The 19,853-nt window shown below is 36.0% G+C and overlaps 1 long non-coding RNA gene across 1 annotated transcript; it reads left to right on the forward strand.

The window, feature by feature from the left end:
• The first annotated feature begins 9,819 nt into the window (after positions 1–9,819).
• LOC144436720 (uncharacterized) lies at positions 9,820–12,846 on the forward strand. Its single transcript, XR_013480975.1, has 3 exons — positions 9,820–9,960; positions 11,789–11,917; positions 12,588–12,846. It is a non-coding gene; the product is annotated as an uncharacterized LOC144436720 (long non-coding RNA).
• Positions 12,847–19,853: the final 7,007 nt, after the last annotated feature.

Below are 19,853 nucleotides of genomic sequence, written 5' to 3' on the forward strand. Positions count from 1 at the left end.
ATCTTGATGAAAAATTATTATTCAAAATGTGAATTTTATAACTATTGATAAGTCCTGTATTGGATGTTACTACTACACTTTTTTTTATGATATTAAGGTAATGTATTATGATATTAACAGAAATTCTTTAAAGCATTTTATATCTTTTAAATTATCTTTTGCTAATAATTAATCTACTTCTTGCTTTTGTTATTACCAATTGCATTTAGAGATGCAGTATTCATTTTGATTGTCTTCACTTTAAGGATTGAACTGTTTAAATATGTATTTTAAGAATATTATTAAAAAGCAAATACCATGGGAATTATTATGATACATTATTGAATATTATATTATAGCATTACCAATTCCAGTGAATTTTGTGACGTCATCGTTGTACATTATTACTGATAATGTACTCCGTTATTGGGCATCGCGGCCCTGGAACGAGCATAATAATACAAGCTCATGTCCGTAAGGCAATAAAGGTGTGGGTATTTAAGAACAGGGAAATTATGGGGTAAACACCATAAGCATTTTTTTAAAAAAGGACTGAAATTAAAATGAAACAAATTTGTGTTCACAGCAGTTCAGTGAAGTGTATATGTGTACGTATGTGTGTCGCTATGATTAGTATTCAGCTTCCGGGCCGAACATGGCAGACGATGTTCAGCGCTGTGTATATCATACGTTGTTTTGCGTTTCTCGGTCTACAAATTCACTGGAATTGGCAAAACTATAAAATAATAACAATAATGTACGCCCTCCCAGTCCATAATGGACTCAAGCAAACTTTGCACTCCATAATGGGCTTGGCTGTCGCCTCGCCCATTATGTCGTTCTAAGTTTGCTTCCGTCCATTATGGGCTGGGAGGGCGTACATTATTGTTTATGTAACCAGATGCATCACACAATGAAAACAATTAGGAGTATGAACCATCATTTAGGCAGTTATGAAATTAACAAAGTGTCATTGAGCTGTTTTGATAAAAAATAGTTACTTGATGATGGCATAACATCAATGGCATATGGTCATTATAAAATTTGATTAAAAACATCTAGAAGAAGGAAATGGTGTTGGAAAACAGTGTTAGAAAAGATATTGACTAACAGATTGTGATTGCGAATAAACTTTCCTATGCATTAAAAAATATATAAAAAGAATGTTGTATATTTATGTCGTTCCAGTGAATTCCTAGATGAATTTTGGTATTGGGATTCTAGGGATCCAAAAACATTGCGAACAAACTTTCCTATGAATAAAAATATATATTGAAGAAAAAATTCCAAGACGATATTTGGTATTTAGATTCTGGCAGGAGAAAATACTAGAAATTGTAATGTCATTCCAGAGTCGTTCCAGAGAGTGTCAAAAGTGTGTTTACAATCTCAACTCATATACTACCGGGGGGGGGGGGGTTCTAAAAGAAACTTATCCTAGTCTGAGCAAGATAACTGTATATATGTTTAGACTTGTAAAACAAACCAACATGTTTATTTAACTTAAACCTGTACTAGGTGCAACTGGGCTATTATTTCCCAGATCTAGACATCCAACTATTTATACACAGGAAATTGTTAATAAAAATATCAATAACTAGAAATTGTACATATTAGTTAGAGTTTTATTTTATTTTTAAGTAGGATAGTAATAAGTTGAAATCGTGATTCATTGGGGCGCATATATTTTGGGTGCGGACCCAAAAATAAATTTGATTGAATACATTGCACCATGCTATATGCATTTCTATACAAATAAGCTTATGTTTACCGACAGGCGATCAATACATTGCAGGGTATACGATATAACGAGTATTATTATATCTATAGTGACAAAAAAGCTTCAAAAAACGTGCTAGTTGCTGCTAGTGTAACTTTAAGGTAGAATGCGCCATGGAAATAAAACAATTTGCAGTTATATATTTGCTCAAGATAAATGTGATCTCTGTACAAGTACCAAAAAGATTTATGCAAATCAAGTTTCTGAAACATGTCAAAAGGATGTTATAATGGACTTGAACCTCTAACATGGACACCAATCGGTGTTTATTATACTGTAAGGGAAAATCAAAGATTATTTCCGTGAAAACGAGAAGTGAGCCCTAAATTTCTTTCATTGCGTCAATCGGACCCACAGCTAGCTTTCAAATTACAATGTTTGGAAATATTTGAATAACTTTTGATTTTGCGAAGTTGGTCTCTGCGCCATTGTCTACCTTAATGTGACGAGGATGAAACGATAAAACACTCTTCTGTTATGTATCGAGTCTAAAAGTTAAATTGAAATGGCCATTACTTGGTAGAGTAAGTTCGAGTGTGTCATTTGAATGCGACGTCGTGTCAGTAAGACAAAGGGTACTTTCACGGTTGCCAAGGACGAAATTAATGTCAACTTGTGTAAGTACGTACCTACACATATAACCAATACAAAATGGGTCAATATTGTAATTAAAAGAATGTTACGCTTGAGGTAGTCGTGCACATCAGGATCAGCACGTCGAAAATAAAACACAAGCAAACAGAAAACAAATCCCGCCTTTCATGCTCATACCATAGTTGGGTTCAACACTCGAGCGAGTCACGTTTGTGATTTTGAAAATCTCTGTTTAGCACATAAAATTAATACAACATGTAGGCGTATGGTGATCAGTACAATGAACCAGGGAATTGTAAGTACATAATTGACGTTTTCAGATAACAAAAATGGCCCTCCCACTGCTGCTGAAATTCGTATCTATGCCAATTTAAAGGTATGTGTATAATTTATATCAACAATGGAAATGTAAACAATAAGGTACTCGATGTGTACAGAAAACTGCGCCATTTCAAATTATTGCTTTCTTGGTGTAAATTTGAAATTCTAGCAACTGTTCTAGCTAGTACTACATAGTGCTGTTTACAGATAAACAATGGATATAATTCTTGAACAAGAATAGTAAGGTCCAGTTTCGGAATTGAAAGCTGACTGGCATTGATTAAACTTGGTTATTTTTAAAACGAATAGTTTTCCTTCATCAAGATTCTGTAATGTTCTCATCAGTTTCTACTGCAAAAAGTAATAATATATGATTCATATGGCATTGCTTATTAAAATTCTTTGCAGGAAGTAAAGAATATACACATGTATATAACTGTCTCTTTTCAATGGCTGAGATCATGATACATGTTCCAACACATCCTTACACAACCTCTGACCCTGGAATACTTCCTGCTAGTCTTTTGAATAGTGGTATGTTGTTTTGTTTCCATCAAGATCAAGACGTGCTATCTGACTTCTAAATGTTTGTTTTATTATATTATCATTTTGTTATTGTTGTTTAGGAAAGTAGCTATAGCTAGAATGTAAATACATCCAAGGTATTAAAACTTTAATACAACCACAGATACACAAACTATACTAACATAACGTCACACCAAGGAAAGAATGCAGGGAAAATTCAAATCACTGAAATGCATACAAAAAATAAAGACTTGCGAAAGACAGCAAAAAAGAGAAAAATATAGGTAAAAGTAATACTGTGCAATTCAAAAAAAGTAGCAGAGATAACAATCGACCACACGTCTTTGTTTGAAATGTGAGATGTTATTGGTCAGTCTCGTCATGACGTTGTTCCAAATTACAATAACCTGCACACCCATGATCGTTCATATTGGCAACCCAGTGGAACAGTCCTGGGTTATAGTTCATCACTAGAGAGACGATTCCGTAGTTTAGTATACAAACGTAATAGACTGGTGGCCAAGCACCTGTTACATTACATCAGACAGAAAAGATATTTTATGCATATTTGTTTGACAACAGAGAATGGCTATTCAAGTGTTGTTCGTCCTCTTCCTGTTTTCTCTAGCTGCCAACATTAAGTTCGGCTGTGCTACAGGTATGTATCAAATGTTTTAAGGATTGAACAGTAAGACTCACGTGATCAGAATATTTTACAAAATTCAAAGCAAGAGTCGTGTCAAGATCCTATATAATTTTTATAAAATCATTGATTCTTACTTGTTTAAAAGTATAGCTACAATATCTGATCATTTTAGCCAAGTTTAAGGTAATTGGCATTCACTAAACAAATCCCTTCATTATTTGAAATTCAATTTGTTTGAACACATTTAACTGACTTCTACCCATCATTGTAATATAAAGCTCTAAAGGAACAAGCTGTTTTGTAGCTTGGACTAAGTAAATTCAACACCGTACCAGATATACAATGGTTTTGTTTGCTTGCTTGTTTTCACGAGTACAAAACATTGGTTCAAATTACTCCATGTTGAGTCAGATATGAAAATTAGAAGTGGGGTACCGGTCAAGTGTACCTTGTGACAGGTAAACATTCAACCATTTCTCACTTATTTACTTCCTCGTTAGTTTTCTTAAAGTGGCCATAAGATTATGATATGGAATTTTAATCACTTAAACGATTTTCTATGTTTTCTATTTCATTTGCAAAACATTATGAAGTAATGTAGCTGTGTCCGTGTTAGTTATTCAATATAGTGCAAAAAGTCAAACAACGTGTAAAAGGTTTTGATTTTAAATTGGGTTACTGCCAACACTAACACAGTGGATTGTAATGTGGCATACAAGTTACTCCTTATAATATGCACTTACCACTGTCACAACTAGGTAAACAATATATCCGAATATGGAGTCAGTCCAATTGTATGCTCATTAGATCAGTAGCTTGCAAGGGCGACCGAACGCCACTGCCGGATTAAAAGGTAAGAGTTTATGTAACGGGGCTGTAGATAACAAGGTTGACTCTCTGGTGAGAACCCTAAAAGCTCGTCTGCGCCTCGGACAAAATAATGAAGCTTTACCCAATAGTGTCCGATTATTTTCAGTTAATGACCTCTCACTTGACCTCTAACTATCAGTAAAAGGTAACTGTAGAATTCTCCTAATCCCAAACAAAGGTCTGGGCAGAGGTTTACAATTATTATTATCACGTACACAGACCTATAATAGTACAGGAACCCTTTTAAACTTACTGAATTCTCTGGAGATGATATGGTGAATCCTAGTTGTGCACTTATGAAAAAATGCTGCCCTCTCTCCTATCAATTCAAAGGTTGAATAGGGCATGATGGTTGTTCAAATTTTGGCGAATGTCTTTCAACATTCAGAGCCAAGCCGAAGCATCAAAAGATTGATACGGAAAATTACAGACTTGGACCTTGTTATATAATCATTCGCCCAACAAGACTCCATGTCAGATGTGGTATCTTAAATATAAAAGTACTGGTCTAGATCGGCCCCAGAATCTGAATATCTGTCTATTTGACTTATTATTACCAGTACTGAGTATACGTAGATTTAGCGCGACTGTACACGCGCTAAAACGTCCTTAGTTCGTTCAACCTAAGTTAGGACATGCATGTATCTTTTGGCCATTGAAGATCTCAGATCAGGGGCATGAGGCAACAATTCTGGTGAAACCCGAAAATGATAATGATGTGATACAGGTGACAAAGGCCCAAGTTAGCTATGAGTCTCATTTACATACTTATTTCTTTATTTAAAGTATATTTTAATAAACTCATTATACACACATATTTGTTATTTTGGATATTAGGCCAGAAATGATTTGTACGTATGTATTTCTGGAAACATTTTTAATAATCGCAGAAAAAGTTTATATAAATATGGAAGACTCTAAAATAGAATAAAGGAAAAGAAAGTATAAGGATAAATTTAGTCTGTAAATGCTTTAATGGAACATGATCGATCATGGTGCAAAATCGACGCTTAGTTCTCTCGCGACAGCTGACGCGCTGTTTGCCATGCTCGAGCTCTGAACGCATTCCTTGCTTAAACTTGTAATACAGAGGGGTAGGACACGACATCGAATAAACCAACCAGGACGCTTGAAATCGAACATGTAGTGACCCATGAATTTTCGCTCGAAGCTCGAAACCACCTGCTGCCCTCTTGTGGTGAGATATATATTTCGCATGTTGCAGTACATTGTGGCTTTTGCGGGATTTAAAAACAGATTGCTGAAACAGCATATTATATGAACTGAAGCTCCGAAACGGTGCGTCTTTTGCGAGGGATATAAACAAAAACAAAATTGATAATATCTTGGTTTAATCAATATTTGGTGCCGTAGAGTTGCGGTAGGCTCGAACACACAGTCGATTCCGGTCTATATTATTTTCATAAAATTACGTAAAAATAATCATTAAACATTAGTCGTCATATCTGTGTCTCTTCAAAATATACCTTTGAATGAAAGAGAAACCGTAACAAGATCATTTGACTGCGTAAACAAATACTCGTAAGTTTGCCCGAAACAGAAAGCGTCCGTGAACGAGGGTGATGTGGTTTCGATCTTACGACGAAAAAGAACACCACAGTGTCCTACCCTTCCTTTTTTACCAAATGAGCAAATTGAGCAAATGTTGAGCGCGTGGAGGTTGAATTTTCAAATTCCAAGATTCGAATCATTCGATCTCGCGATAAGACAGAGAAGTAAATTATACGGCCGTTGGGGGCGCTATTCAATCGGTACACTCCGCAGCAGCGTCCGGCGTCCCGTACATTCTATTTGTATTCCAGTGCAATTCGATCGAGTTAAATATATGTGTTTCTCTTTGTATTATAATTAGATATTAATTAGCGATTCGGGATACTGAAATAATGATAAACAAGAACTTGACAAAACTTGTTGATGTTGTCTATATTCACGTTATTCAATATTGTTATAGACACCAGAATTGTTGCCTCATGCCCTTGCTCAGATAGAAAGCATTCAAAGGAGAGCTTTAAGAATCATTTATCCTTTTAGTACCTATAAGGAATCATAATTACGTCTGAACTCAGAGTCCTTAGAGATTCGACGTCAGATATGTCGCAAGTTTGCTTCCCAAGTGTTAAACCAGTCTGAGACCATAAACTCAATCAATCACCATGTTCCAGCACTTATAAATCACCAGTACCCAACAAGAAATCGGAATGTTAGGAATATTAAAGTAAGAACTAAACGGAAAGAACTCGGTCCAGTTGCTTACTGTGCCATTTGTTGGAAACCATCATCGTCTCTAGTGTGTTTCGTCATTGTAATATTTCAATTGTTACCACATTTTTTAGTTATCTGCGGTGTCTTTGTTCTGTAATAATAATACATGTAATAACTTCATCGCCACATATAAACGCAAATGCTTACAATGGAAATTCATGCAGTTTCGCAGATAAAATAAAACCACATAAAACTGGTACAGAATATAAAATAAGATAAAATACAATGGGCGACATGAATTAAAAGCAACGACATAATATGATCTATATGGTAAAAAAGTCGATAATGTAATTCTTCTATACTGTGACCCTGAAGGCAGTAATTCAAACATATTGTGTGCAGGGTGAAATTCATCGCTGATTAGGCGTAAAAAAATTGTGTGGTTCCGATTACATTCACTTTTAAAATAGGTGGGTTAGGTAAACTACATTTGTATCTATTTTATTGTATTGTACATTTTTTTTTATGTAAGAGTGTCTAGTTCAGGTTTACCATTGTTTTTCAAATGGTGTCTGTGATGTTTATTTCTTCCTATCAGATGTGCAGCCATTACAGATTGGAAGAATAGTTTTATATTGTCGTTTTAAGTTGATGTCAGGTTCCACACCCACGATTTTCGCGATTTTGTTATTGTTTTCTCTCGAATACGTAAACAAAAGTTTAGGGTCGGCGTGAAAAAGTAAGTGGGGTCGGGTAACCGGAACCAAACAATTTTTTTATTTGGCCTTATTGATTTTGATTTCCTCGTGATGCGATCAATGAAGAGTGATTTAAGGGAAGGAAGATCTGCCCAAATAATTAAAGACGCATTTTTACCTTCCGTAAGGAAGGTCTTAATATAGCGATGAAGTCTGTGTGTCTGTGCATGTGTCTGTGCGTGTGTGTGTGTGTGTGTCACGATTTCCGAAAAAACGGCTTCATCAATTCAAACGAAATTTCATAGACATCTTCCGTAGGGTAATGGCAAGAACTGATTAGGTTTTGGTAATAATCTGATGAATATTAATGACCAATTTGAGTAATTAATCGATCGAACGAGTATAAAGTTGGCGTCAGATTCAGATTCAGATTCAGATTCAGGTAGTGTTATCTTATGAACGTTATATTGAGCGTCAGATGGCCTCAGATCCGAAGACACCCAACAGACTCAAACCTGAAATAATACCGTTGAGACAACAGGGAAGGATTCTGCTTCCCTGCCGTCGGGTGTATTCAAATCTGAGGCTATCTGACGCTCAATATGACGCTACCTGAATCTGGATGCCAACTTTAAACTCGTGCTCTACATAGCTCTACATGTACACTGAGAAAGACTCTGTTTTCAGGGGTTTTGTATGTGCAAACCTTATTTTGTGTTTCCCTTGGATCTGCACTCTGCATTGGCTGCACAAACACGAGAAAAAATAAGACTGAGACAGGGTATTTAAGTGATTCAAACTCACCAGAAAACAATTTTTTTTTCTTGGCCTTAAAATAGGTTTACAAATTCAATGAGCGCAGAGTTCACAAACAGGTGAAATATTTATCATCGTTTCAATTTCGTCAAATATGGACTTATCATTTTCAAATTTCACACACTAATGCGCAGATGAATAAAGAGAAATTGTGTCTTTTTAGATTTTCGATTAGAAGTTAAGGAAGTATTATATTGACCTCGAACCGTCTCCTTTTTACCGTGTTCTTTTCCGATTTCTCTCAATAACAAACTACCGCTGTTTGTTGCAAGGCTTGTACATAATCATTTATCTAGCTCTGTATCTCAGGATATAAATACACTCTCACATATTTATCTAGTGTAATAATCTATAATTTATACCCAAATCATGTGTGTGGTCAAAATATGGAAAATAGACCAAGCCTCGCCTAGCCTACGAAGAAAATTTTGCGACAATGTATCAATAATGATGACCTATACATTGACCTCTATATAATCAGTGTACAATGTACAGTGAGGGCGCGCCACTCAAAATCTTGACAATTTTCCCGTAGGGGATCACGAAAGCCGAGTGAAGTCGAGGATTGCAAGATTTCCTGTGCTGAAAGGCGTGGCGGGCATTTCAACAACATTTTTAACAACTATCTTTCGTTGGGATTTGACGAATCACAGATATAGAGCTAAATTTCTTGCATAAATCATGAAATTCCTTACGGAAGGCATTCAGTTTAAGTCTGGTTAACAACTCTATTTAGCTAAATAGCATGGTCTTTCTTTGTAATATTGCAGTACCGGACAGTGAACGAGAAAGTTAGAACACTTTCGACCACGTCATGGTAAAATTGGTAATTTTACTGACACTGAAACTCTTTTGGCAACGGCGACAGAAAGACTATAACGGGCTCTCTTTATAACGTTATCGACATGTTTTCCCCACTTCAGATCATCTGAAATAAGTGTACCAAGTAAATTTGAATATTTCAAGAATTTCAACCTTCTTACCGTGAATCGATAGTGAAATGTGACCCATACTGTCTTTCCTTAAATCTGCAATGATTTCCTTAGTCTTGTCAACTTCAGTTCTAACTCAGACAACTGTAGACTATATAGCTATAGTTGTCTCAGGTTCCAAGCTATTATCAACACACGGCCGTCCCAACAGCATGTGTTTTTAAATTAATCATCGTGATTTGACCATTTACAGGTCCCAACGTTTGGAAATTATTATCATTATCCCAGTATAGTACATGAATGTTTAAGTCAAAAAGCTGGGTAAATATTGATGTGACTTTGACCATTTCACATTATTTTGTGCCTATTATGAGAACTTCAAAGTACATGTATAGGTTAAGGTTGATTTCAAATTTGTTTATGTTTTCAACAGTTTACATGAGTGAAGAATGTGGTACCACCATAACTAGCTACGGGGATAGGTTGAGGTCCCAACGTTCACAATACTACACCAGTAACAAGGATTGCACGGTCACATTAACTGCTCCGTTGGGATACTCACACCTTGTACTGGATGTAAGTAGTGACTCGTATTAAACTTAATGAAACCATTATGTAGCTGTTGAATAGAGCTAACTCTCCTCAAATGGATAGGAAACAGGAGATACACAAAGACTGTGATCAAAAGATCTATGACAGATCTCCTTTGTGGTGATGACTTGATGGCATGCATTGAATAACTACACATTATGCACCCGCATTCACACTTGAATCAGGTCATATTGAGCTGTTGTCAGGGCAACGTGGTATTAATTCTCTTGCAGGTAAAGTTTATTTCAACATACATTAGGGTGCCTTGCATCTAATTAATATCCGACGTAGTGTACAGTCGCTGTACACTACATCTTTTTCTCTGTTAGGTTTACTGTCGTTTGATGTTTTGTGGACGCCCGTTACATCACAGGGTGCTCAGGCTCATTTAGTTCTGTTTACAAATATAAACAAAACAAAATAAACATACAAGTAAACAAACAAACAAACAAACAAACAAACAAACAAACAAAATAAACTGACAAATGAGTAGATACATACAAGAGTAAATGACAACAAACCAACGAACAACCAAACACTGCCCCCCCCCCCCCCCCCAATGGTCACATATGGAAATAACCGACAAGGGTTGAGACTGATCTCGGGATTTCAGCCTTTCTATTCATTTAGCTGTCAATTTCGCCTGGTAAAAATGTGAGTTCTAAGCATATTTGTTCTAGCGAGGTGGATTTTTGACTGATCTGAAGTCAATTTATGGCATTTTTTCAGGATATGAAAATTATAATAGTACTCCTAGTACTTGATCAGTCTCAACCCTTGTCGGTTATTTCCATATGTGACCATTTGGGGGGGGGGGGGGCAGTGTTTGGTTGTTCGTTGGTTTGTTGTCGTTTACTCATGTATGTATCTACTCATTTGTCAGTTTATTTTGTTTGTTCGTTTGTTTACTTGTTTATTTGTTTGTTTGTTTTTGTTTGTTTGTTTACTTGTATGTTTATTTTGTTTTGTTTATATTTGTAAACAGAACTAAATGAGCCTGAGCACCCTGTGGTTAAATAAGAACCAACGACAGTTGACGTAACAGACAAAAGAAATCGCAACTGTGCAATACATCGGGTTCTAATCAGCTTGGGTGCGTTGCAACCTGTACTGAGCCTGTATATATCGAAAAAGGCCAGTGCAGACATGAATATCATGTGTGTAATGTATATTTGTTTTCTGCTGTGTTGTGGTGCAATGTCTATCTGTGAGTGAATGTATGTGATTAAGATTTCTCAGCACCTAGAAATCCAAAACTATGCAGATACGATGTGCTAATCACAGTCAAGTCAATTCGCATTCATTTCGTATTCGTATTCGTACTCGTATTCGTACTCGTACTCGAAGCTGCAGCCGGTTTGTATTTGTATTTATATTATTTGTATTTGTATTTGTATTTGTATTTGTATTTGTACTTGTATTTGTATTTGTATTTGTATTTGTATTTGTATATTCACATCTTTCAATACAGGTAATGATAATTCATTAGTAATGGTGTGATGACTTAACCTAATCTGATAGGAATTGACATCTTGACAAATATAGAAAAACCTATTTTACAATTGCCAAGCCTGTGTGTGTAATCTGTGTGTTTGCATGCATGCATGTATGCATGCATGCATGCAGGCAGGCATATATGCATGTGTGTGCATGTTCATGTGTGTGTGCATGCGTGTCTGTCTGTCTGTATGTGTGTATATATGTATGTATGTATGTATGTATGTATGTATGTATGTATGTATGTATGTATGTATATGTATGTATGTAGATTAGTTAATATAATTGATATTACATCCTTTCATCATTTGAACAGGAAATTGCACAGATTCCGGTGAGTTCAGTTGTAGTCCAGGTGACATTTGTATTGACCAATCATTAGTATGTGACTGTGAAGAGAATTGTGGAAATGCTGCTGATGAACAACTGTGCGCCCCTTGTGAAGGTAAATAAATTATTCAAATTACTTAAATTATTTGCGTTTATTTTGTTCCCTGTAAGAACTTGTCTTAGGAAACACGTGGTAAATGGCGATGGTAGCGTAATATAAGTATTTATGTACAAATCATGCATGGCGCATTCACTGATGAAGAGAGTAAGCAGTCGGGAGCATGAACAGCCTTTGTTCACCTGTTGCATATGCATGTCTGCTTGCTCACACGAGGCTCTATGTTCCAGAGCAAAATTCCCAATTCATTGTTTCTCTGAATTCGTGTGTAATGTAGGTGAGGTAAAATCATGCAATGGTTCTCCAGGACCCAGAATTTATGAAAGTGTTTATATCTCCTGGAGTGGCGTTCCCCTTAAGGACTGAATCTGATGCTTCAAGAAACAAAGATGCAGATTGAAGTGTTATGAAATTAAAGGATCTAGGTGACACGCTTCAGGGTAACGTAGATATAGTTGATGGAGGGGGTGTCACATGCCTGAACACCATCGACAGGTCTGATGATTAATAACATAGCAAACATAATATGCTAAGAGTAATGAAGACGACGAATAGCCGATCCTAAATCCGCCATATAAAATATTTTATTACCAACACAGAGGATCAATTGCACCATTTTGTAATTAAGAAACCTAATCTCAAGTTTGTTTTGTGTCTATTTTCGCAGACGATGGTAGTACCGCCATTTCGGCTGGAATTACAACCCACGTTCTTACCGTAATACTGTGTGTTGGCTACTTCTATATGGAATAGCCAATTCAGACATCTTCGGTGTTATGAGTTATAAAGCATTCCAGTGGAAAATTGGCTTGATTGATTTGTTTGCTTGCTTAATTGTTTGCATTAACATTAAAATTCATGATTGATGTTTTATAATGTAATTATAAATGACAAAAGTTTGTCTTTAACTTGTACTGATTGTAAATTAAGCAACATTAATTAAATAAATAATTATGTAAGTGAAATGATGTTGATACCATTAAGGTTTTTCTCAGATTATCCTAGCATGAATAAGTATATTCCAGAAAGACCTGTATAATCCGTATACTGTAAGAAGGTATTTTATCTGTTGCGATCAAACGTGAATTTAGGGTTCAGTACCTTGAGAGTCATAAGCTGGGTTTCTACAGCTTGGGGTATTTATTGCTGTGTATATAAATCAACCTGTAGAATTCTAAGCTTTTTGAAGCATACATGCTATTTATAGAACTTACAATTGGTAAGTAAGCATAATAGTATATAAGCAATTAAACTATATACTATAAACAGTCTGTGCCCCTTTTGAGATTGAGTTGTTGATAATAGACGTTGATCATTCAAGTTTATTTCGCTCAAACCATCCTTTCATCACCTGAAATGTAATTTGTTTGAACACGTTTAGCTGGCCTTAATTGTAATATAAAACCTCTGTATGGACTTTGTAGCTTGCACTTGTGAGTGAGATCTAAAGTTGGATATAAATATTGCAACCATCACAAGAAAATAACATTGGTTAGGTGGCTTTTTTAAAATTACTTTTCCGATTCTCGTGTATACGTCAATGATCTTAATCACTTTCCATAAAAAATCATCTTTTTAGATGTCCACAAACTGTTTACATTGACTTTTTGGTATTTTCGGTTTTACTGAACTCCACAGCTTGTTTACTTGCTATTGCAATATCATTAGGAGCCATGCATGATTATGCAATGCCCTGCCAACTATACCTTCTGCTACACCTGAGATGCATGATGTGTGTTCATTCCACTAAGCTTAGCAGACATTTTAATTTGAAACCTGTCCAACTCACGTTTGGTGAGTTGATTCATTATTTTCTAGACAAACTTGAAAATCATACATTTTATAGTCAAATCAGGCAACGTACCAGATCTACCATGTTTGCTTGTTTGTTTGTTTATTTACACGACTGCTAAGCATTGGTTTAAAGTACTCCATGTGGAATCAGACATACAAATTAGAAGTGCGACCAAGTGTATCTTCTGCCAGTAAACATTCAATCATTTCTCACTTATTTACTCGTTTTCTTCAGGTGGACATATGGCTGAGAAATGGAAATTTAATTACTAAAATAATTTTGCTGTATTTTACTACTTCAATCACAAGCTGGGTTTATACGTTGCATATGCAAACGGCACTTGCAGTCGTCTACTCACTGCAGCATAATAAACCATCACTTGTAATTGGCTGAACTCAAACTCGGTATGAAGATATACTTATATACCTTATCCGATGACGTAATTTTTCATACATACAAAAAAGTCGAGTAAATTCTTACCTTGAAAGCAACTGTTCTAATAATGGCAGACGACAAGAGTAATGTCATAGAAGACATATGCATCGATATAAGCATTGTAAAACAACAGATTAATCAATGGTTTACTTCACGAGTAAACAGTTTTTGAACTCAGCTTGTGTCATTTCAATTACTGAAACAATTTTACTGTATTTTTTCTACTTCAGTCATTAAAACAAGTGAAGTAATGTAGACGAACTCTATGTCAGTTACTCAGGATAGTGCAAAAGATTTAAGCAAATTAATGTACAAAAAGGTTTGTTATTGTACGTACAGGAAGTGATTTGTAAACAAACTGGGTAAACACATCTGATATGTTTCATCTGATGCAAAAATGTGTCAAAAAAACAACAATGGCGATATGCTGATCCTGTCTACTGTCCAGCTCTACTCTCCTCATTGACGCAAATCATGTGGTAATACCAGTGAAGTCATCTGACACGGCGGATAGGTTACAAACAAAGTAGGATGATTTTACTGGCCGTTATCAGCCGAGGCTTCAACTAAAGTACATGTAAATAAATTATTCAAATGGCTAACCTAGTGTTGAGAAGACGCAGCCGAAATCAACCAAGCAAATAGTCTGAACTATTTGCATATTGTCTGTGTATGTAATCACACATTAATATACACTCCGTAACCATTGCTATAAATCAGTGACACAATACATGTAAATTGTACATGTGTCTAAAACATACGTCAATGGCCACCAGTTCCACATCCCACTGCCGCCACATCCCACCATTGCCACTATTGTACTATATCAGAACATATCAGTGAAATCGCTGCTAACAACCACGCATTGAATGAATCGTTAGGTGTGGTGTGAGGAAAGGAGTTGGTCTAACAGGAGTAATAATGTTGACGTCTGTTCCGACAATGTCAGGAGTGTACCCATCTAGTCTTTGGGAGTTGTGGCCGTCAGCTGATCTAATTTTATCCAATCACAGATACTGACGTGGTGGTAGCAGTGGGAAACACCAATACCTAAGCTTTACAGCTATGAAAGTGGTGGCAGCAGTGGGATCAAGTCCTTTCCATTTATTCTTGGACTCGTACCCCTGTCACACCTAATAGCATTTTAACGCATGTTTTTGAAATTGTGGATGGGGAGAGTCATGTATTGGGAGACACAAAATTGAGGGAGGGTCATATTTTATGTAACAGACTTGATTTCCCCTGGCTCTCCCCTTTAATTACTAAAGGCTCCTTTATTTCTTTCCTAATATAAATTAGAAGTATATTATTTTATACTAAGTAAAGTCGTCCTCACCACAAATATTACACTTATCGTATTTAATTATGGTTGTCTAAGTCAACACAAAGGATGGTGAACTAATAGAAACCAGGCAATCAGAGCCTCGTCGCAATAAGTGTATATTTCTAGTACATGACTTTACACATAAATATCCATTTGCTATTATCTGTTATTAAAAACATATGAATAGAGAAATAAACAGAAAGACGGACAGATTGAATATTGACAAAGAGATGTCAAAGCTGTATAGCAACCAATGTATGCACAAATATACGTACGAACATAAATATGTCCCTTCTTGTTCAATGATTGGTGTCCTTGACCGCGTAATGATGTGTATTCATTCGGTTCACGACCTATACACTCAATGTAAATATGCGGCCAGTCAAATGTGTATATCAATAAACACCTTTGTAGAATTAATGGGAATTGATAACACCGTCTTTTCTAAGAAATTGGTCATCGCTAGTTTACCTGTAAGGGAGCGATCAGTTTGTACGGCCGGGGGTGGGCCGGTGACTTCTTGGTCATGTTGTACTTTAAAATAGTGACCCCCCCCCCTGCGAGTCATTCATAAAACAATCCACCCTTCCCCCCCCCCCCACAAATAAAAAAACACACTAACCCCCCACCCCCCGACATCTGTTGACCAGCAATATTCTTCTTGTTCTTGCAAAAGACACTGCAGATTCTCAAAGCACAATACAGAACACTGCATAGTTAATTTTACTTCTTACATTTACAGTAATTTTAAGTGTAAGTGGTAATTGCTATCCCAAATCCATTGCTTCACATGTATAAAGCTCTTTAGACAGGAACCCTATGAGAAGTATGATTGTCTGTTCATGGACATGCAAAATATCCATGGTTTAGTAATCCAAAGTTCTAAAGATATCTCTTAGATTGAGTGAACTATTACCATTATAGATTAGTTCAGCTAATTATAACGGTACAATATTAGAAATGGAGTTAATATAATTGTAAACCTAGGGGTTTCAGTAAGTTTCAAAGTAGGGAGAGAACTGGAAAAAGTATGGGGAGTAGTGCACGCTACGCTATAAAAGCACGGGGGTTGGGAGGGGGACGGTAAGAGCTTTTTGAAAAATGCTTACCTTTTGGAGGCCATTTAGAGCACCATTCAGAAGTAAAACACAACTTAGTTATATCATAAAAGTATCACTAATTTTAGGGTTTCAAAAGTTCACAAATAATTTAGAGATACAAATTCATAAATTATTTGAAAGTGTGTCTCTATTTGCTATGTTTGTGTACAATTTAACATGTTCAGGTCAATAGTGGCACGGATTTTAGAGTCAGTCCGTCCAGAAAATTTCAAGGTATTTCATTTCTTATGTGTTACGTGTACAGCTACACATGCAAGTTTTTATACCACATGATGACACAATGCAACTAATGGCCTGCAATATTGAGAAGTTATTTCTAACAAAACTGTCGCTTAAAAGGTGCAATGTTATGACTCCGTGTCATATGCTTGGGATGTATCAAAAGATAAAGAGTTTATGTTAAATTATATTTGAACGTATATTCATAGCCATTGTTTATGGTTTATTGTATGCACCGTGGCATACATTTATTGTATGGAAATTTAAGTACAGCAGGGTGGTTCGTGATTTCGTTCAGTTGTTGAAAATAAGGTGACCCCACCCCTTTATTCAGTTTGTAAAAATGATGACCCCCCCCCCTCTTTGAGTCCCAAATGGAGGTGCCCTCCCTGATTTACCGCCCCCCCCCCGGCCGTAAAAACTGATTGCACCCTATTGCTATTCATCGGTACAGAGAATAGCTTGTCATAGTTGACTGGCTGCTACAGTGTGAAGCGTTGAAGTATGAATCCTAAGGAGTTCCCGATTGCCTGCTTGATTGTAGTTGCATTAACGGTGCACAGTGTTTCTTCTATAAGTAAGTATAAGTATATTTTACTGCATGAGAGCTATACTGTTATATATATCACTTAACCGTCGGGTAGTGTGTATGTTTACCATGTTAATCTGGTTTGCTAATATAGTCATTCTGTTTCTAAAATGAGAGAGAGAGAGAGAGAGAGAGAGAGAGAGAGAGAGAGAGAGAGAGAGAGAGAGAGAGAGAGAGAGGGGGGGGAGGGGAGAGACAGACAGACAGAGACAGGCAGAGACAGACAGACAGACTGGGAGAGCGAGCGACAGAGCGACTATCATCAAACAATATTCTTGTTGAGGCGTTTTGTTGATTTTACGATTTCACTCGACTACAACTCATTTATAACCAACAGTTGAGTGTAATATCTTTATCAATGCATAATCAATGAGAATTGGACGAAATATTGCTACAGTTTCTGTAGGTCAAATGTGTAAGCAAAAATAGCACTGTGCTGTGTATGATAAAACACAAAGTGAAACAAAATTCTATCAACTGTAGTGTTCACTTCGTCAATTGGAATTCATGAATCTGTTGACTAAAAAATTAAGTCTTTTGTACGAGTCGACATGTTATGCAATCGTAAAAAAATAGTATACCACAATTTAGTCACTTGGTGAATATGCGGAAATATGAGCACAAGTATCAAAAAAAACTCGAAATGAATGTTTTTGGAAGATCACACGTGTTACTTACATGTAGTCCGTCAAAATGTAGAGTCGGTGAACACAAATACAAAATGAAACTTGACAAACGTAAAAATAATAATGATAATATTCTACATCATGTGCGTACATCAGAGGAGAATGGAATATTAAAACATTAAAATAACCCATTTCTGTAAATGTATGTTAACTTTTCTCTTTAGTTTACATGGACGAACACTGTGGAAAGACAATCGTCAATGTAGGAGATAGATTACAATCTCAACGGGCTATGTACTACCTCAATAATTTGGACTGTACACTTGTTTTGACGGCACCCTCGAACTATGACACCATCGTGCTGGAAGTAGGTCTAAAAAATTAATTTAACAAAATCTAGCCCTGTACTGCACTGTGCTTGTGTTCATTATAAAGTGTCTAGCTATAACTATAGACGGTAGACTGACTATACTCGGAATAGACCATTGACGGGAAGACTATCACCAATATACTATTTGTAGATTCGTAACAATACAGTCTGCTATGTATCACATTCATCATTCCTGATACATATGGCAATTAGGCGATGTCATCGCAGAGACGGTTTACTGGTATGTAGGTTGTACTCCGTTTTAGTTGAATGATGTTGATGCTATCTGCGGTCAACAGGTCGGTTTACAATGCAAACACTTAAAACTGTATTCATGATGAGACGCCATGTCATGTCCGGTGACACAATTCAAATCGAAAGAAGTGTCCTGCATATTTCTAACACTTATGTGTTTAACTTCATCACACCATAAGTGCAATTTTAGTGCGAGTTCATAGTGTCACAACTGTAGAATTTAAGAATTTATCATTATATATATATATATATATATATATATATATATATAATTATACATATACTGTATCTGGTATAAAGAACTGGTTTGAAGAAGTCTGATACTAGTAGTTATTACAATTTACAGGTATACCTATATGTCGTGTCACGACAAGCCTTTACGGTGAAAATTGAAATTCAGCGATTTCCTTGACAATTCTTGTAATTCGTCATTATCCTGATTTCCGAGTATTGTATCCAAGTATCCAAGTATTCATGGATTGATATCGTTGTGACCCTAACTGAGTGGCGTTATCAGAAGCTTATAAGAGATTTGTTACATAGACAAACCAGAGTTGTACCGTGACAACGAACATACAACTAGAGACAATCATTGGGTCGGTCATTTTAGAATCGAAAGAAGTCTTAACTTCTACTTTAAGTGTGCGGAAGACAATTATACTACAATTACATGATATTTGATCGTGATTCTACTGTTATTTACGCTGAAATAGAGGACTGACGTTTACTTAGGATAGTCTTCCCACTGCTTTCACTTTGTGATACTTTATCAACTAGTGACAAGAGCGGCTCGGTCACACGTATTTTACTTGCATTGGTTTGAGAAAGAAAATTATGTATGGTGGGGGAATATCTCATTATTCGATTTCATATTCATTCATGATTAACAATTACGTTCTTATGCATATTTAATATTTTTTATACAGTTTGAATGGGTTGATATTGAAGAAGGACCTAGTATGTGTTACGATTATCTACAAATATACGATGGAACAAAAATTGAGTACGAGATGTTGGTCGTCACTGCGTGTGGCCTCGACATATCACGATATGAGCTGAACTCACCAGGACAGTCATACACATTAAGACTCGTCACTAACTATGCAAATGTTCACAGAGGATTCTCTCTCATGTTTACGTCATACAATGAAGGTAATTCACCTGGTTTATGTCTTTATCAAGTGTTAAATTGAGTTGCT

Source organism: Glandiceps talaboti, chromosome 6 (assembly GCF_964340395.1).
Source record: "Glandiceps talaboti chromosome 6, keGlaTala1.1, whole genome shotgun sequence".
NCBI lineage: Eukaryota > Metazoa > Hemichordata > Enteropneusta > Spengelidae > Glandiceps > Glandiceps talaboti.